The 18403-nt window shown below is 39.6% G+C and overlaps 1 protein-coding gene across 10 annotated transcripts in view; it reads right to left on the bottom strand.

The window, feature by feature from the left end:
- LOC138762331 (glycophorin-C-like) overlaps nt 1-18403 on the bottom strand; it is a 118946-nt gene that overhangs the window by 50960 nt on the left and 49583 nt on the right. The window lies entirely within an intron of this gene.

The raw sequence follows: 18403 nt of genomic DNA, 5'->3' as shown, positions 1-18403 counted from the left end.
CCCTCTCCAGAAAAGAAGGAAAAAAGTGAAGAAAAACCAAAGCCCCAGACACACAAATCACAACAAATTAAAAAAATGTGGAGAAAATGGCACCCAAGAAAGAAGAGCCAAAATCAACAAGAAAAGAAGAAAGAAAGACGCCGGAAGAGAAAGGTGAAGGCCTTATCTGCACGAAAAAGCAGGGACCCGCCGTGGAAAGAGGAGCCCATTCCTCGAGGTTAGTGGAGACCCCGCAGGGTTGCGACCCACTGACCACAGAACTGCAAAAATGGCTCACGGAGCCAAACAGAGGGGCAAGACAAATACAACACCGACGGGAGGGGGCACCAGCTGTGGAATGAAACTCCACAGCACGATCAGCTGAGAGAGACCCGACAGCAGGGCTCCCAGCTGGAAGATAAAGAAAACAACGGGAACGGGAGGGGTGAGAATGAAAAAAGGAAACTAGAGGCACAACAGATAACCAACCCAGAAGAAGAGGATCAACATCAAGACACCATGGAAAAAAAACCCCAACAAACTGAAACAAGAAGTTCAACAAGAAAGTCAGAAGAGACACAGATACAAGGAAGAGAAGTAGAAGAGACAAACCCAAGAGCAGACAGAGAAGAAGAAGAAGAAGGAGAACACCAAGCTCTGCACAGAGGAATAGGAGGTAAAATGAATGGACAGTACATAGATTTTTAAAAATTTCAAGAACAAATGAAAGCATTAAAAGAATGGCTGACACTAGAATTTAGTGAAATGAAAAGAAAAATGAAAAGTACAGAAGGAAAAGTGAGTAGAATAGAGCTGGTCATAGCAGATATAGGGAAAAGATTAGAAAATGTGGAAGAACGTGTCATGGCGGTAGAAATGGAAGTGAACGACTTAAAAAGAAAATTGGAAGAAAGTGACAAAAAAGTTAAGGAAACACAGGAGTTGTTAGCTCAGAAGAAGGAAAACTATAGTAGGCGAAACAAAATAAAGATAGTGGGCCTTAAGGAAGTTGAAGAAAGCAAAGATATGAACGAATTTATAAAAGAATGGATCCCAAAGGTCCTGGGAATGCCAGAAATGCAGGAAGGAATGGAAATAGAAGGGGCACACAGAACATTAGCCCCGAAACCACAGTCACAACAAAAACCAAGATCCATTTTAGTAAAATTCCTGAGATACACGACAAGAGAAAATATATTGGAGAAGGCAATGAATAAAATGAGAGAAGACAAAAAACCACTGGAATACAAAGGTCAAAAAAAAAAATTTCTATCCAGACATAATAAGTTTTGAGCTCCTGAAGAAGAGGAAGGAGTTTAATGCAGCAAAATCAATCCTATGGAAGAAAGGCTATAAATTTATGTTAAGATATCCAGCGGTGCTTAAAATAATAATCCCGGGGCAGCAATTAATGTTCTTGGATCCAAAAAAGCATGAGAATTTGCAGAACACCTGCAAGACAGAAGGAAAGATGAAGAGATGTAACAAGAACAAAGAACGACAACAAACTACATATAAATAAGAAAAAATAATGTACAAGTAAGAACTAAAGGAGTGAGCCCACCTCACTGACAAAAGACAAAGGAGGAAAAACCCAACACCCAACCCCAACCAACCAATTTTCACCTGCAACCACTGCAACCGTGTCTGCCTGTCCCGCATCGGACTTGTCAGCCACAAACGAGCCTGTAGCTGACGTGGACATTAACCCTCCATAAATCTTCGTTCGCGAAGCCAAGCCAAAGAAAGAAGAAAGGAGGGAAGAAAAGGGAAGTAATGGAGAAGGGGGGGGGGGGGAAGAGGAGGGGTTAAAAAAATAATAATAAATAAATAAATCAAAAAGATAAAGAGAAGAAAAAAGGGGGAACTTTGTTGTAATGTGAAGATAAAAGTCTTTCTGGAGGGGGTTGTGTGGGAGAGAATAACAGTCACTGCTATATCAGTTGACACTTGCGAACAGGTTTGCAGTCCGAATGGAGAGGGGAGTTGTGGTTGCCTGGCAAGGGACAAAGGGAGACTCAGAGAAGGGGGGGGGGGGGGGACACTTGGGGTTGAGGGAATTTTAGATGTGGGAATGGTTGAAGTATTTTATGTTTTAGAAATGTTGTCATACAGTGTGTTCAAAAGTAGAAAACTGAGAAATAGAAATGGGGAAAAGGGGAAAGGTGGTGGTGAGGAAGCGGAAATGAGATGTAAACAAAGTATGAAATTGCCATGTTGAACTATGACTATAAATATTAATGGAATGCATAACCAAATCAAAAGGAAGAGGCTATTAAATTTACTGAAGAAAGAAAAAATTGATACAGCATTCGTGCAGGAAACACATCTAACTGAAGTGGAACACAAGAAATTGAGGAGAGACTGGGTAGGGCACGTAACGGCAGCATCATATAATTCAAAAGCCAGAGGAGTAGCTATATTAATCAACAAAAATGTACCAATAAAAATAGAAGAGGAAATAATAGATCTAGCAGGGAAGTGTGTAATGATAAAGTGTCAGATATATTCAGAATTTTGGAATTTGCTCAATGTATATTCACCTAATGAAGAGGATCAAAAATTTATGCAAGATATCTTTTTTGAAGATTGTAGATATGCAAGGGAATATATTGATAGGAGGGAATTTTAACCTTAATTTGGATTCAAAGTTAGATAAAACTGGACAAAAGACTAGCAGAAAGAACAAAATAGCCAAATTTATGGTTAAATCAATGGAGGAGATGCAACTTTTTGATATATGGAGGAGACAACACCCAAAGGAGAAGGAATACTCATATTATTCGAGTAGACATAAAGCATACTCAAGGATTGACCTGTTCCTGTTGTCAGCCCACATCCAAGGGAGAGTTAGGAAAACTGAATATAAAGCTAGATTGTTATCGGATCACTCACCCCTGTTATTAGCAATAGACCTAGAGGACATCCCACCGAGAACGTATAGATGGAGATTAAACTCCATGCTACTTAAAAGACAGGATTTTAGAGAATTAATTGAGCGCCAAATTAAAATGTACTTTGAAATAAATTTGGATCAGTGAAAGATAAATTTATATTATGGGATGCAATGAAAGCTTTCTTCAGAGGGCAAATAATAAGTTATGTAACTAAGATGAAGAAGGACTACAATCGGGAAATAGAACACCTGGAAAGGGAAATAGTAAGTACAGAAAAAGAATTAGCAACAAGGGAAGATACAACAAAAAGAAGAGAATTGGCAGACAAAAAAATAAAATACCAAACACTACAAACGTATAAGTGGAGAAGAACATAATGAAGATAAAGCAGAAGTATTATGAGCTTGGAGAAAAAATGCACAAAATATTAGCTTGGCAGCTTAAGACAGAACAAGCTAAAAGAACGCTATTGGCATCAAGGAAAAAGGACAAACAAATTACATACAATCCAACAGAGATCAATGAAAACTTCAAGGAATTCTAAGAGCAATTATACCGAACTGAGAACGAAGGGAAAGAAGACAAAATAAATAGTATCTAGCCAAAATTGAACTATTGAAATTGCAAGAAAAGGAGCAAAACAAATTGATAAAACCATTTGAAATAGAGGAAATACAAGATATATTAAAAAAGCTTCTGAACAATAAAACCCCTGGAGAGGACGGACTCCCAATAGAATTCTATAAAACATTTAAAGAGTTATTAATTCCTCCTCTCCTGGAAGTAATGAACCAGACTGAAGAAACACAAAACATGCCAGATTCATGTAAAACAGCAATAATTACAGTAATACCAAAGATGGGGAAAGATCCACTAACACCAGCATCGTATAGACCAATATCTCTACTTAACTCAGATTATAAGATAATAGCAAAACTATTAGCAAACAGATTGGCCGACTGTGTACCAAAAATAGTAAAACAAGATCAAACTGGATTTATTAAGAAAAGACAAACAACGGACAATATCTGCAAGTTCATTAACTTAATCCATGCAGTACAAGGAAATAAGACGTCAACAGTGCCAGTTGCTTTAGATGCAGAGAAAGCCTTTGACAGGGTAGAATGGAATTATTTATTCAAAGTACTACAGAGGTTCAACCTACCAGAGAAATATATTAATTGGATTAAAGCATTATATATGGGACCATTGGCAAAGGTGACAGTAAATGGATATATATATATATATATATATATATATATATAAATAACCGATTTAAATTAAGCAGGTCAACTAGGCAGGGATGCCCACCATCTCCCTCACTGTTCGCTTTAGCTATAGAACCCTTGGCAGAACTGATAAGAACAGAAAATAAAATAAAAGGGATAAAAATAAGAGAAGGAATATAAAATCAGTCTATTTGCAGATGATGTCATAGTATACTTAACAGAACCAGAATTATCAAGAAAAGAATTACATAAGAAATTGAAGGAATATGGAGAAGTGTCAGGGTACAAGATCAACGCAAATAAAAGTGAAGTGATGCCAATGAATAATGCGAATTTCACAAAGTTTAAGAAAGAATCACCATTTAAATGGCAAACACAAACAATCCTATACCTAGGTATTAGACTAGATAATAATCTAGGCCATCTATACAAATTCAATTATCAGCCATTAATGAAGAAATTATAAGATGACTTAGAACAGGGGTGTCACACTCAAATTCACAGAGGCCCAAAATTAAAAACTTGAACTAAGTCGTGGGCCAAACTAAATATTTATTGACAATTTTCAACAACATCTGCATGTTTTCTCTTCTTTCAACATATGTAATGTTAAACTTTTTCTTATTAAAATAAATGTTTAATAATAGTTTTGGTTAAACTCTTTCCAGAAGAAGCATTAACAAATGAGAAATAAAATATTCAATAAATAATATTTCTCTATAGCCTTTAAGCTCCTTTTAAATGCATATTTTTTCACAAGCCAACAAGTCAAAAAAATAACAACTTGCTTCAATGAAAATCCAATCTTTCAACGATGAACAGTCCAAAGTTAACCAAAGAAAATATTAATCCAAGCTTAGCTTGCTCCACTGTGAATTACTCTGATGCACCTGGGTCTAAACCAGATACTTGGCATCTCTTCTTAGATGCAAGTTCATCAAACTCTGGGGTCAGAGTCTCCCTCCCACCTATCTTGAAAGGTCCTGTTTTTTGTCTTTTGTTTGGCCATTTTTCGTAAGGGGTTTATTACATGCGAGTTGGGCGACAGGTCACAGATGAAAGTAAAGAGAGGAGGTGGGGGCGATTAGTGGCCTGACGGGCTGGCGCCAACGCATTTGCAAAGCATTCTGGGATTTGTAGTATTAGCTGTGCGTGCGCTATACTGGCGCGGCGGCCAGCGGGCCAGCTCTAATACATATTTGATATGATCTTGCGTGCCAAATATTATATCACGGGCCAAATTTCGCCTGCGGGCCTGACTTAGAACATTGGAAAGATTTACCACTAACACTGATAGAAAGGGTAAATTGAATTAAAATGAATATCTTCCCAAGGATACAATACCTATTTCAATGAGCTAAATTCTTCAATGAGCTGAAGAAAATAATAAGGAAATTCTTATGGAAAGGGGGGAAACCGAGGATAGCACTAGATAAATTTAACAGAATTGTACAAACATGATGGTTTGCAGCTACAAAACTTTAAAAATTATTATAGAGCAGCACAATTAAGGTATCTATCAGACTTTTATCAAACAAGGAAAAAACCAGATTGGACCAAGATAGAGCTAGATAAAATAGGGGAGAAGGTACCAGAAAATATACTTTATAAGTGGGATGAAAAACTGGTGCAATATAGAAGTGCACCAGTACTGCACCATTTACTCAACATTTGGAAGAAGATTCACGTAGAAAGGAAAAAAAACAAATTACCAACTACCAAAATTATTATTGACGCAAAATCAACTAATCTCTTTCGCAATAAATAACCTTTCCTTTAGAGAATGGGAGAGAAAAGGAATCAAAAGAATAGAAAATTGTTTTTTGGGAAATAATTTATTATCTTTTGAACAAATGAAGTACAAATATGGTATAATTCACGGTACAATGTTTGCATACCACCAACTGAAAACCTACTTGAAGGACAAATTGGAAACAGACTGAGGTTACCAGAGGGAAGCAATTTTGAATATGTGATTACAGACATAATGATAATTAAAAGATTTATAACAAACATGTACATCAAACTGCAAGAGAAAGAGAACGAGGAAATAAGCTGTAAACCCAAACAAACGTGGGAACAAGATCTAAACAAAAGATAAAGAATAAAATATGGGAAAAGCTATGCTCCAGAACTATGAGAAATACAATAAACACGAGGTTACGCATGATACAATATAATTGGTTACATAGGCCCCAAAAGTTAAATAAATGGGACCCAACAGTATCAGACAGATGTTTTCGCTGTAAGAAGGAAACGGGAACAACAGGACATGCAATTTGTACTGCTAATACCCTAAATCAGGTATTAAATAAAATCACCAAAAAAAAATCACAAAAAGCAACATACCAAAAGATCCAGAGATCTTTCAATTGATGGGATTGAAGGCCGATAAATCCCAAGGGCCTGATAATCTACATCCTAGGGTACTCAAGGAAGTGGCCATTCAGATAGCAGATGCTTTAAGAATTATTTTCCAGAACTCGATAGACTCAGGATCAGTACCCATGGATTGGAGGGTAGCTAATGTTACCCCACTATTTAAAGAGGGGGGTAGAGAAAAGGCAGGGAATTATCAGCCTGTGAGCCTTACATTAGTAGTGGGCAAAATGATGGAATCCATTATTAAGGATGTAATAGCGGAGCATATGACTAGCAGAGAAGGGATCGGACGGAGTCAACATGGATTTACAAAAGGTAAATCGTGCTTGACAAATCTATTGGAATTCTTTGAGATGGTGACAGGTAAAATAGATGGGGGAGAGCCAGTGGATGTGGTGTACCTGGACTTCCAAAAGGCCTTCGATAAGGTCCCGCATAAACGACTGGCTTCCAAAATCAAGGCTCATGGGATTGGGGGCAAAGTATTGATGTGGATTGAGAACTGGCTGGCAGGTAGAAGACAGAGAGTTGGGATAAATGGCTCATTTTCTGAGTGGCAGGCGGTGACCAGTGGGGTGCCACAGGGATCTGTATTGGGACCCCAGCTGTTCACAATTTACATTAATGATCTGGATGAGGGGATTGGATGTCATATCTCCAAATTTGCAGATGACACTAAGCTAGGAGGAGTTGCGTGCATGGAAGAGGGGGTCAGGAAGCTCCAGTGTGATTTGGATAAATTGGGGGACTGGGCAGATACATGGCAAATGCACTACAATGTGGATAAATGTGAGGTTATCCACTTTGGTAATACAATCCGGAGGGCAGATTACTAATTGAATGGCAATAGATTAAGAGATGGGGAAGTGCAGAGAGACCTCGGGGTACTTGTACACCAGTCTCTGAAGGTGAGCCTACAGGTACAGCAGGCAGTTAAAAAGGCAAATGGTATGTTGGCCTTCATATCAAGAGGGTTTGAGTCTAGGAACAAGGATACCTTACTGCAGCTGTACAGGGCCTTGGTGAGACCCCACCTGGAGTATTGTGTGCAGTTTTGGTCACCTTATCTAAGGAAGGATGTTCTTGCAATGGAGGGAGTGCAGAGGCGATTCACCGGGCTGATACCTGGAATGGCAGGAATGACTTAGGAGGAAAGATTGCGCAAATTGGGATTGTACTCGCTGGAGTTTAGAAGATTGAGAGGGGATCTCATAGAGACATATAAAATTCTGGCAGGACTGGACAGAATGGTTGCAGATGGGATGTTTCCAATGGTGGGAAAATCCAGAACCCGAGGCCATGGTTTGAGGATAATAGGCAAACCATTTAGGACCAAGATGAGGAGGAATTTCTTTACCCAGAGGGTGGTGAATCTGTGGAATTCATTGCCACAGAGGGCAGTAGAGGCAGGTTCATTAAATATATTTAAGAGGGAATTAGATCTATTTCTTCAGTATAAGGGTATTAAAGGTTATGGAGAGAAGGCGAGGATGGGGTACTGAACTTTAGGGTCAGCCATGATCTCGTTGAATGGCGGAGCAGGCTCGAATGACCTACTCCTGCTCCTATCTTCTATGTTTCTATGTTTCTAAGTAATATAAGTAGTAAAGATTTAGGCCTCAAATTGGATGGAGCACAAAAAGATTTATTATGGTAGCCTTAGCTGTAGCAAAATGTATAATGTCAACCTGGAAATCAGAAGAGAGCCTGAGAATACAGCAATGGTACATGGAAATGAATAAATGCATTCCATTGGAAAAAATAACATATAAGAAATAACATCACAGTATTCGAACAAATTTGGGAACTGTACATGGAACACAACAGAGAGGTCCTACCGCGGATCTCCACCACCTAAAATGACAGAAGGAAAAGAAGACGAAATGAACTGACCCAGTGTGTAAATGTAGATGACACAAATTTCTTGTTTATTTTCATTGTGCGATGACATTTTTAATGGGTTTATTGTATTGTATATGTTGAACCCTAATGGGTTCAAATGGGTAGGGTGGGGGGGTGAAGGAGGGAGGGAATGGAGGGGGAAAAAGGGGAGAAAATGACACTGTGTATATTCAAGAGGAAAATGTTTGTGTGTATTGTGGTCAATATGGTTCATAGTGTGAAAAATAAAAAAAAATAATAAAAATACAGTATCCTTGACCTAGTACCATCAAGTAGGGAGATACAGGAGTTTCAAAATCAGGACTCCCAGGCTGGGAAATAAATAGCTTCTTCCCACAGGCTGTGAGAATGATGAACACATTCTGTTACCTTGCACCTCTTATAAATGAAACAGATAAATTATTCTGAACAATTTATTTTATATTATATCTTTATGTATATGTGTGATTATTATGTGATGTATATTATCTCAGTGTGGACTCTGGTCTAGAGAAACTGAGTTTCTTCTGATTATATGGACAGTCATATGATAATGACCTTGAAATTGAACAGTTGCTTGTTGCCACTTAATGTAATAAAGGAATCCAGGAAGAAGTCCATGCACCTTTCACTGAATATTCTCATGAGTTCTGCTCCCATAGCCTTCTAGCATTCAGTCAAGTATAGGATTCTTCTCACCCTCCACAGTACCAGGCCTCCTACTCTCGATATTACACCTTAACAGTGTCCATAATCAAGGGATCAGTTGAAAGCTTCCGACACCTCCAACATGCTTTCGCTCTCGGAATCCATGAAAACTCTAACATTAACTGTTTCTCTTTTCATATCTGCTGGTCAACGCAGTCAATTATCACCATCATTTTCTGCTTTCTAAACATTTTAGATGTCTAGCATCTGCCGTATCTTCACATTCCAAAACTCCCCCAAAGGGTCACACAGATAGGGATGGACAAAACTAGGATGAGTGAGTGACATCAGAAATTGGAATCTAGACAGCAGAGCTGCCAGTGACTTCTGGATGGGAGATTCAATGTACAATTTTGACTTTGCTATCCTTTGAACTCTGAAGAAAGATTTTTTTTCAATCACAATTGAAGGTTCAATAGTTATTGCTTGTTAGCTTTCACTTCTGAAATTATCGTACTAGCACAAGATGGGAAAAAGTTGCAACACTAACTCGGGGTTAAGAATGTCTTCAAGAAACAAGGCCAGAATGGTTAGCATGGCAGCTACTTCTGTTACAGCATCAAGAAATGAGGCCAGAATGGTTAGCGTGGCAGCTACTGCTATTACAGCTTCAGCAAACTTTGTTTGCATCTTGTGCTGTCTGCAGGGAGTAGACAAGTCCTACCTGGAAATGACATGGGATTTCCCAGGTGCTGTTTTGTTCCCACCCTCCAAAACCATATGGGGTTGGTAGGTTAAATGGGTGTAATTGGGGCAGCACAGGTTTCAATGACAAGAATCAACCTCTTTTTAAATTTTTAATTAAAAAAAGAATTAGATGTACAGCACTGTAAAATGCCATTTCAGCCTACAAGTCCGTGTTGCCCAATTACACCCAATCAACCTTGGTGCATTTTGAATGGTGGGAAGAAACTGGAACACCCCCATCCCCCACCGGGGAAAACCCACACAGACACAGTGAGAACATACAAACTCCTTAACGACATCGTGGAATTTGAACCTCATCGTTAACTGTGCCACTCCTTGTTAAAAAAAATCTACTTTAGAATGATAAAGGTTGTCTCCTTAGCTTTACCTCACTACACATTTATTGACTAGGCCAAAGTTGGGAATGTTAATTGATGTTTGAAGCGACAAACCCAGCCCCTCCTGACTAGAGAGCAGAAAGGCAAATGTGCAGCCAGTTGCAGGATCATTTTTTTTGTAATCAGAGTTCTTGAACAAATAGTAAGAGCTGCCATTAGTTTTACAAGCATATCCACAAAATCTCCCTCTCATGACAAGGTTAAAAGTTGATTTTTATTTCTCCATTTACCAACAGTCCACAAATTACACACTTCTCAGCAGGACTCACCCACATCCATCTACAGATCAGGTTTTAAACAGGAAAGTCTGCTGACACTGGGATTGTCGTGCAATACACAAAAATGCTGGAGAAACTCAGCAGGTTCTGAAACACAAAACTCTGTAGAAGCTGCGATTGTAGTAAAAACACACGGAAATGCTGGAGGAGCTCGGCCGGTCTTGCAGCGTCCACTGGAGTTAAAGATATATTACCAACATTTCAGGTTTGAGCCCTTCAAGGAGCAAAGAGCAGGAAGGTGTCCAGACCAACAAAAGGTGTTAATTGGATAGGATATGAAGAGAGATGAGAATTGATTTAGGTTCTGAAAAATGAGAGGAAAAAGGGAAGAGAGAGATCGAGACAGAGCTGGAGGAAAGATGACAGAGAGAAGAAGGCCATGGGGGGAGGGGGGTTTAAATGCCAACCAGTTGGAGGGTGCCCAGAGAGAAAATGAGGTGTTGTTCCTTCAATTTCCAGGTGGTCTCAGTCTAGCAGTGCAATCGTCGACAGACATGTCAGCAAGAGAATGGGATGGGAAATTGAAATGGATGGCGACTGGGAGATTTATGCTATTGTGGTGGACAGAGATGAGGTGCTCAACAAAGCGATCTCCCAGTCTGCACCCAGTTTCTCCAGTGTAGAAGGGACCACAACAGGAGTACTGGAAGCAGCAAATGACCCCTGCAGATTCACAAGATAAATGTTTCTTCACTTGGAAGGATCGTTTTGGGCTCTAACTGATGGTGGAGGGAAAATATAGGTGCAAGTGGAGCAGTGACCATAACATGATTGAGTTCAGTTTCAAATTTGGAAAGGAAAAGCTGATATCAGGTGTGTCAATATTTCAGTGGAACAAAGGAAATTGCAGTGGTATGAGAGAGGAACTGGCCGAAGTTGACTGGAAAATTAAGCTAGATGGAGGGACGGCAGAGCAGAATTGGTTGATATTTCTACACGGAATAAGGAGAGCGCAGGATAGATATATTCCACGAGAGAAGAAAATTATGAATGGTAAAATTGAGCAAATGTGGCTAACAGGAGAAGTGAAGGCTAAAATAAAAGCAAACGGGATAGCATACAAGGAAGCTAAAATTAATGAAAACCACTGGGAAACATTTGAAAACTTAGACAAAGAAAGTTATTATGAAAGAAAAGAAGTTGGCAAGTAACTTACAAAAAGACACTAAGAGCTTTTTAAAAAATATATAAAAAGTAAAAGAGAGACAGGAAGATAGGACTGATTGAAAATAATGCTGGAGAAATTGTAAGGAGTCAGAGAGAGATGGCAGAGGAACTAAATATTTTGCGTCAGTCTTCACTGAGGAAGACAAGACCAACATACCCAATAGTAAGAGGGCTCCGGGAATGGTTGCTAGTGATTTAGTAAGCTAAAGATGTCTCCCAAACCAGATGAGGTGCCCCACGGGTTCTGAAGAAGGTGGTTTGGAGATTATGGCGGCATTGGAATTGATTTTCCAGAAATCAATAGACTCTGGTATGGTTCCGGAGGATTGGAAGGTTGCAAATATAGTTCCGCAGTTTAAGAAAGGAGGGAGGTAGATAAAAATAAATTATAGGCCTATTAGTCTTATGTTGGAAAGTTATTGGAGTCGATCCTCAAGGACGAGGTTATGAAATACTTCAAGGTGCATAACAAGATAGGTTTCATGAAGGGAAGATCCTGCCTGACTAAACTATTCGAATTTTATTTGAGGAAATCTCAAGTAGGGTGGAGAAAGGAAATGCTGTGGATGTTGTGTATTTAGATTTTCAAAAGGCCTTTGATAAGGTGCCACATAAGAGGCTGTTTAATGAGAGCCCATGGAATTACAGGAAAGATGCTCCACTGTGTGGAGCATTGGCTGATAGGCAGAAAGCAAAGGATGGGAATAAAGGATCCTATTCTGGTTGGTTGCCAGTTACTAGTGGTGTTCCACAGGGGTTGGTGTTGGGGTCTCTTCTTTTTACAAAGTATCTTGATGATTCAGATTATGGATTGAACGGTTTCGTGGTGAAGTTTGCAGAGGTCACCAAGATGGGTGGTGGAGTAGGAAGTGTTGAAGAAACCAAAAGGTTGCAGGGAGACTTGGACAGTTTAGGAGAGAGGACAAAGAAATGGCAGATGAGATATAATGTTGAGAAATATAATGTTGTGCATTTTGGTTGAGGAAATAAACAGGCAGATTAATACTGGGATGGGGAGAAAATTCAAAATTTGGAAGTGTCAAAGAACTTAGGAGGTCCTCGTGCAGGACGGCCTAAAGATTAACCACCAGGTTGGGTCAGCAGTAAAGAAAGCGAATGCTATGTTGGCATCATTTCAAGAGGAAGAGTTTATAAAATGTAAAGAGGTGTTGATGAGGCTCCATGGGGCACTGGTGAGACCTCATTTGGAGAACTGTGTGCAGTTTTGGGCCCCCTACCTTGGAAAGGATGTAATAATGTTGAAGAGAGTAGAGAGAAGATTTTCCAGAAAGATCGTTTAGCAACTCTTGGACTTTATTCATTGGAATATAGAAGAATGAGAGGGGATCTCAGAAATATTTTGAATCCTGAAAGGATTGGACAGAGTACATGTGAATAAGGCATTTCTCTTGGTGGGTGAATCCAGGACAAGGGGGCAGAGTCTTAGAATTAGAAAGGACCCATTTAAAAAAGATAAGTAGAAATTTCTTTAGCCAGAGGGTCGTGGAATTGTGGAATTCACTGAGGGAGTTAAAGGAGGAGATTGATAGGTATCTAATTAGTCAGTGTATCAAGGGATATAGGGGAAAGGCCAGAATTTGGAACTAGATGCAAGAACAGTTTAGCTCCGGGTGGATTAGCAGAGCAGACTCAATAGGCTGAATGGCCTATTTCTGTTCCTTTTTCTTGTGATTCCCTGTGGTCACAGGGGTATGTACCCTCAGCAGGTTATACAACATTGGTTAGTAAAGGGTAACCAATGTTTCAGCCCTGAGATCCTGTGTGATGTCAACGATTATCCCAGTGAGAAACATTGTTCAAACAGAATGGAATGATGTGCTCTAATTGAAACTTCTCTTTTTAGAGACAAATCCAGGGAGGAAGCGATCGTCCATCAATGGTGGGATTGCTTCAAGAAATGCTGCTTTTCTATAATTATTTTTTAGGTTGTAAGGTAGCAATAAAAAAATCATTTTCAGAATTTGAGTATATTTGCAAAACAAAAAGAGAAACTTAAATACAAATCAAAACGATCTTCTCCCTTTGTCAAGACTAATAGCAGCTTCGTAATTTTTAACATTTTCAGATTTGGACTGAGAAGCAGCAAAGCAGCTTTAACAGATAAAAGATACTGTTGGCATGGCATTAAAATATGTGCTCTTAAACTTGAACATCTCCATATAATTGGTAGTATTTGCAATTCTTTCAGGATGCATTTCATCATTCTGAATGTCAAAAAAAGTATTATGCGTTTTTAAAGTGTTGATGTACTCAATATTACAGACGAGTTAAAAAGAACATTCTTTGAAGGCAACTGTTCTCTTGAGTCTGGTACAATGCATCAAGATCATCCCATGTTGTACACAGAACCTACAAATGGTCCACACATTCGTGTCTCACTTTCCTTTCAGAACAAAGCCATTTCTTTAACATTCAGTTAACATTCATACGTAGCATTAGACAAAGTTAGAAATAGTTCAATATGTAAGCAAATGTATTCAATGATCTCAAAAAGCTACTTTGAAAACTATACTCCATACCTCTATTTGTTGAACGAACATCTGCAGGGTTTTCAACATACCAAATGTGAATTCTAATAGAAACTCCAAACACATTTCTGTATTTAGTACACGATTAAATATCACTCAAGCTTCCTCTCAGCACACTCTAACTTCTTTCCTCACTTTCCAGTTCTTGATCGACTGCTATTTTTCTTTCTATTATTAGTCTTTGCTGTACATCCATCAAATGTATTCTCTCAGGCACATCTATCATGGACTGTGCTTCCATCCAGAATACGATCTTTAATTCCTGCAGCACATAGGTGATCAAGAATCCATTAGTTGTCAAGAGCATTGCCTACATTCGTGGACTATCCATGACGCCACGCTGCCCAAATACACCCATGTGACCAATTAACCTACTAACCCTGTACGACTTTGGAATGTGGGAGCAAACTGGAGCAGACATTGGGAGAACGTACAACCTCCGTGGAGACAGCACTGGATTCAAACCCAGGTTGTTGGCAGTGTAATAGCATTGCACTAACCACTAGACCAGGCTAATTGCACTGCCCTAAATTAGACTTTAATTTTATTTATTAATTTTTCTTTACTAACTAACTGCTCTTAATTTGGAATTTCCTGACCAACGTTGACCAGATCCAGATTTTCTAAATCAGCCATTCTGTATACACCATTACTTAAAATGAAATTCTACACTTGGCTTCAACAAGGAGTTTCCGGATCAAACTTTACAATATTGTTAGCACTTGCTCGCAAGTCCTGATGATCCTTGGACATGTGCTCTTTGGCCCATTGAGTCGGCACAGATCAAAGACCTGAACTTGTACTTGCACTAATCTGATAGGATTCTCTTCACATATCTTTTTGTCACCAGTTCCCACTCACCCATACATGAGGGGCAATTTAGAGTGGCCTATCAACCAGCAAGTCTTTGTGATGTGAGAGAACACAATGTATCCAAAAGCAATGCATAGGGTCAAGGGAGGACATACAAGTTCAAACACAGGCAGACAAGGAATGAAATTTTGTTGCTGATATTGAGTCCGACAGTGCAGAATTGGCCATTCAGTTCAACTATTCCAATGTCAACCATTGATATTCTGGGGCTGGTTCTGTCTGCCCACATTTTGTGCTTATTCTTCCAAACCTTTCCTCTCATTATCTGTCATAATTCCACTTGCTTCTACTTTCTCTGACACTTTGGTTTTTGATACAAAATTTCCATCAGGAGTGATAAAAGTGTCCCTTAGGTCCCCTCTCAAATCTTTCCCCTCTCACCTTGAAGCTTTGAGCCATTATTTCTGCTGGAGAAATCTCAGTGCTATCCCAAAAATGGATTTCAATCAGGTCTGCCCTCTTCCCCATTTGGGGATCCGACCTCACCCTTTGACGCTCTCTGTTTTTGTATCCACATTGGAAGCAAGTGAAGAAATGCAATTGCCTCCCAATTAAGACAATGAGTGGGTCTTTACATGGGACTTCCCTCTATGCTCCTCAGGTATTCATTTACAACATTTTATCAATATCTTTCACACTTTGTCAGGTCTCAAGCCAGTGGGATTTGTAATGGGAGGATCACGTGACCTCTCCAGCAGGCAAGGGATTGGTAGTGATCTCATCTACCAAAGGTGAGAGCTGCCTACAGGTGAGGCTGATGCCCATTTGGTCCTTGCAGGTCACATGGATGGACCCTGCATTGACAAAGCACACACAAGGCCCCTACTATCTCTCTTTACTGCTCCCTCAGAACCATTGCTGAGCTACAGGATGCTGAAAGGTCAAATGTGCTGGGCCTGACCTGGATTCTGAGTTGCAGCAACACTGGAGACCAGGTTCATTTGGATGTTCTTGTTTAGTTAGGTGGTATACCGTGCCTGTAGCTGGTAGGCACGACAAGCTTAACCCTCCTTGATTTGTGTACTCAGTATATTGTGCCTCTGGATGGTAGGCACTGTAGGTTTAACCCTTGTTTCACAATCGTCTTTGCTGTATATCCATCAAATGTCTTTCATGAATTCCGCTGTGCATAGTTGAATACCAGCACGTGTCCAACCTTGATTCACCTTGGACCCATTGAACCTATTCTGAACACAACAGGTTCTATCATGACCGTTTCCACTATTGTATTCATGTCAAAACCCACCATCTCATCTGTAATATATTCCTTCAAATTCTGCCATATTTCCATAACATTGTAGAGTCCACAAGGGGGACAACAAATAGACTGACCCACACTTTCATTCTACTCCAATGTTCATATCTCAGCTACAACAAGCTCAAAATTCAAAATTAAGGCAGCAAGGACAGGGATTCTATCCAACATGGCTCAATTGAAGTCAACTAGGTTCTTAAAGTGTGGAACATTACACCATTCTGCAAACACCTCTTTTCACCTCAACTTTCATGGTTGTTTTTTTCCTTCTTAAAATTATGATCACTTTCTTCTCCCAAATGAGGGAACTTCACTTTGACTTCCTACTTCAAATCATTCTTAGTGCTGTGGTTCTGGAAACCTTTGTAATTTCAAGTTCAGCTCATTCATCTTCTATAGACAAGATGTCATTGTGAACCTTCCAGCATCCATGAGACATACCAGTTTTCTCAAGCTCGCCCTCATACCAAGGCATTCCTTCTTCCAATGATGTCCACAACAATGCCCCCAAATTCCACAATACACCTTCAACTCCAAGAGAATTTGAAAGGCAGCATCTCTCTCACTCCTCCTTCCTCATTGCAAACAGACATGAGCCCTGTAGTCAGCTCACTCAAGTCACAACAGATTCCTGAAATATCCCTCAGCACCATCCCATTCACTCATCAAGCAAATTAAGAAAAGCAAAAGAGGTTCAATGAGTTAAGCAGCATCCATGGAGAGAAATGGGCTGACAAAATCTCCAAGAATAAAGGATATGAGCCAAAAAGAAAAGCTTCCATGGCCTATGGCAAAACTTCCATATACTTGTAGCATTTCCAGTATTTCTGTGAGCTGGTGACCTGACAGACCAGATTGGCCAAGCCTTAAGAAAGAGGATCACTTCATCATTATTGATTTGGTAGCCTTGCTTTTTGCCAAATGTGAAACTGCTGTCTTTTCTCACAGTCCACAGACCAGCGAGCACCAATCCTGCAGGCTGAGAGCTCCCCTTCAGTTCACTTAATTTGCTTTGATTGTCCCAAAACTTCTGACAGAGGATACAAATATTCCCTGCTTTCCAGTGACTTCAAAACCTCAGCTGTGATTCAAGGTACTGATACATCATGTCTGACCTTATCACAAACAGTAATATTGCTTCCTCATGCTCCCTCACGTTATTTTGTGTCTCCTATTTAATACACAACAATGGATCAAAAACTAAAATTACAGATGCAGGAAGTAGAAAATTAAAGAACAGAAAATGGTAGCAAAGTCTCAACAGGTCAGGCAGCATATGTGGAAGGATGAAGAACGGATGGAAGCCTCTTCGACCCAAAATGTTAATTCAACATTGCTTCTCTGACCGACCGACCCCTTCTCTGGATGAGCGACCCTGCCCCACCCCCAGTACAGTACAGTCATGCATCACTATGTTCTGTGAAATAGGACATTAGGTGTGGTGCAAACAACATATTACGTACTTAGCATACATTATGTCCCATTCGATCAAGATTTCAGAACTCTGTTATAACCTTATGAGACCACAGACACATTTGCAGTCGAACGTTGCCCGAACAGACATCATGCAGCGCACAATGGTTAGATCTATGCTCTTTTAGCACCAATTACCCAGGTCAAATCCAGTGCTGTCTGTCTCCCCATGTCTGCATGGGTTTTCTCTGGTGGTCTGGTCTCCTCCTACTCTCCAAAACCTTTGAGGTAAATTGGGAGGCACTAATTTCATGGGCTAGAAGGCCTTCTACTGTTCTGTATTGTTAAAATTAAATTCCACAAGTTATTTGCTTCAAGGATATATGGGACTAAATCTACAAGCTCACAGATTGGCTGGGATCTGTTCATACTTCAAGTTTCTGCACATGTGCATCCCTTGTCATCTTCACCAGTCTTCCTCCTGCTCACAGAAGCCTGTTTAACTTCAGTTCGTTGACCTCTCCATGGAGACAGGAAATGTGACCAGTAATAGCTTAATACTCCATATTCCTGCTCACTATTTATTTAAAAGAACACTTCCTGTTCTAAAAAGAGCGTTGAATGCCAAAAAAATTCAAGTTTTGATCCTTTCATTTCCTCACCTTTACAATTAAGGTTAGGTAATTACAATTTCCTGTTTTAAGAAT

This window comes from Narcine bancroftii, chromosome 4 (assembly GCF_036971445.1).
Source record: "Narcine bancroftii isolate sNarBan1 chromosome 4, sNarBan1.hap1, whole genome shotgun sequence".
In the NCBI taxonomy this organism is placed as follows: Eukaryota; Metazoa; Chordata; class Chondrichthyes; order Torpediniformes; family Narcinidae; genus Narcine; species Narcine bancroftii.
Note: the sequence above shows the minus strand (reverse complement) of the source record. Positions and strands in the feature narration are given on the sequence as shown.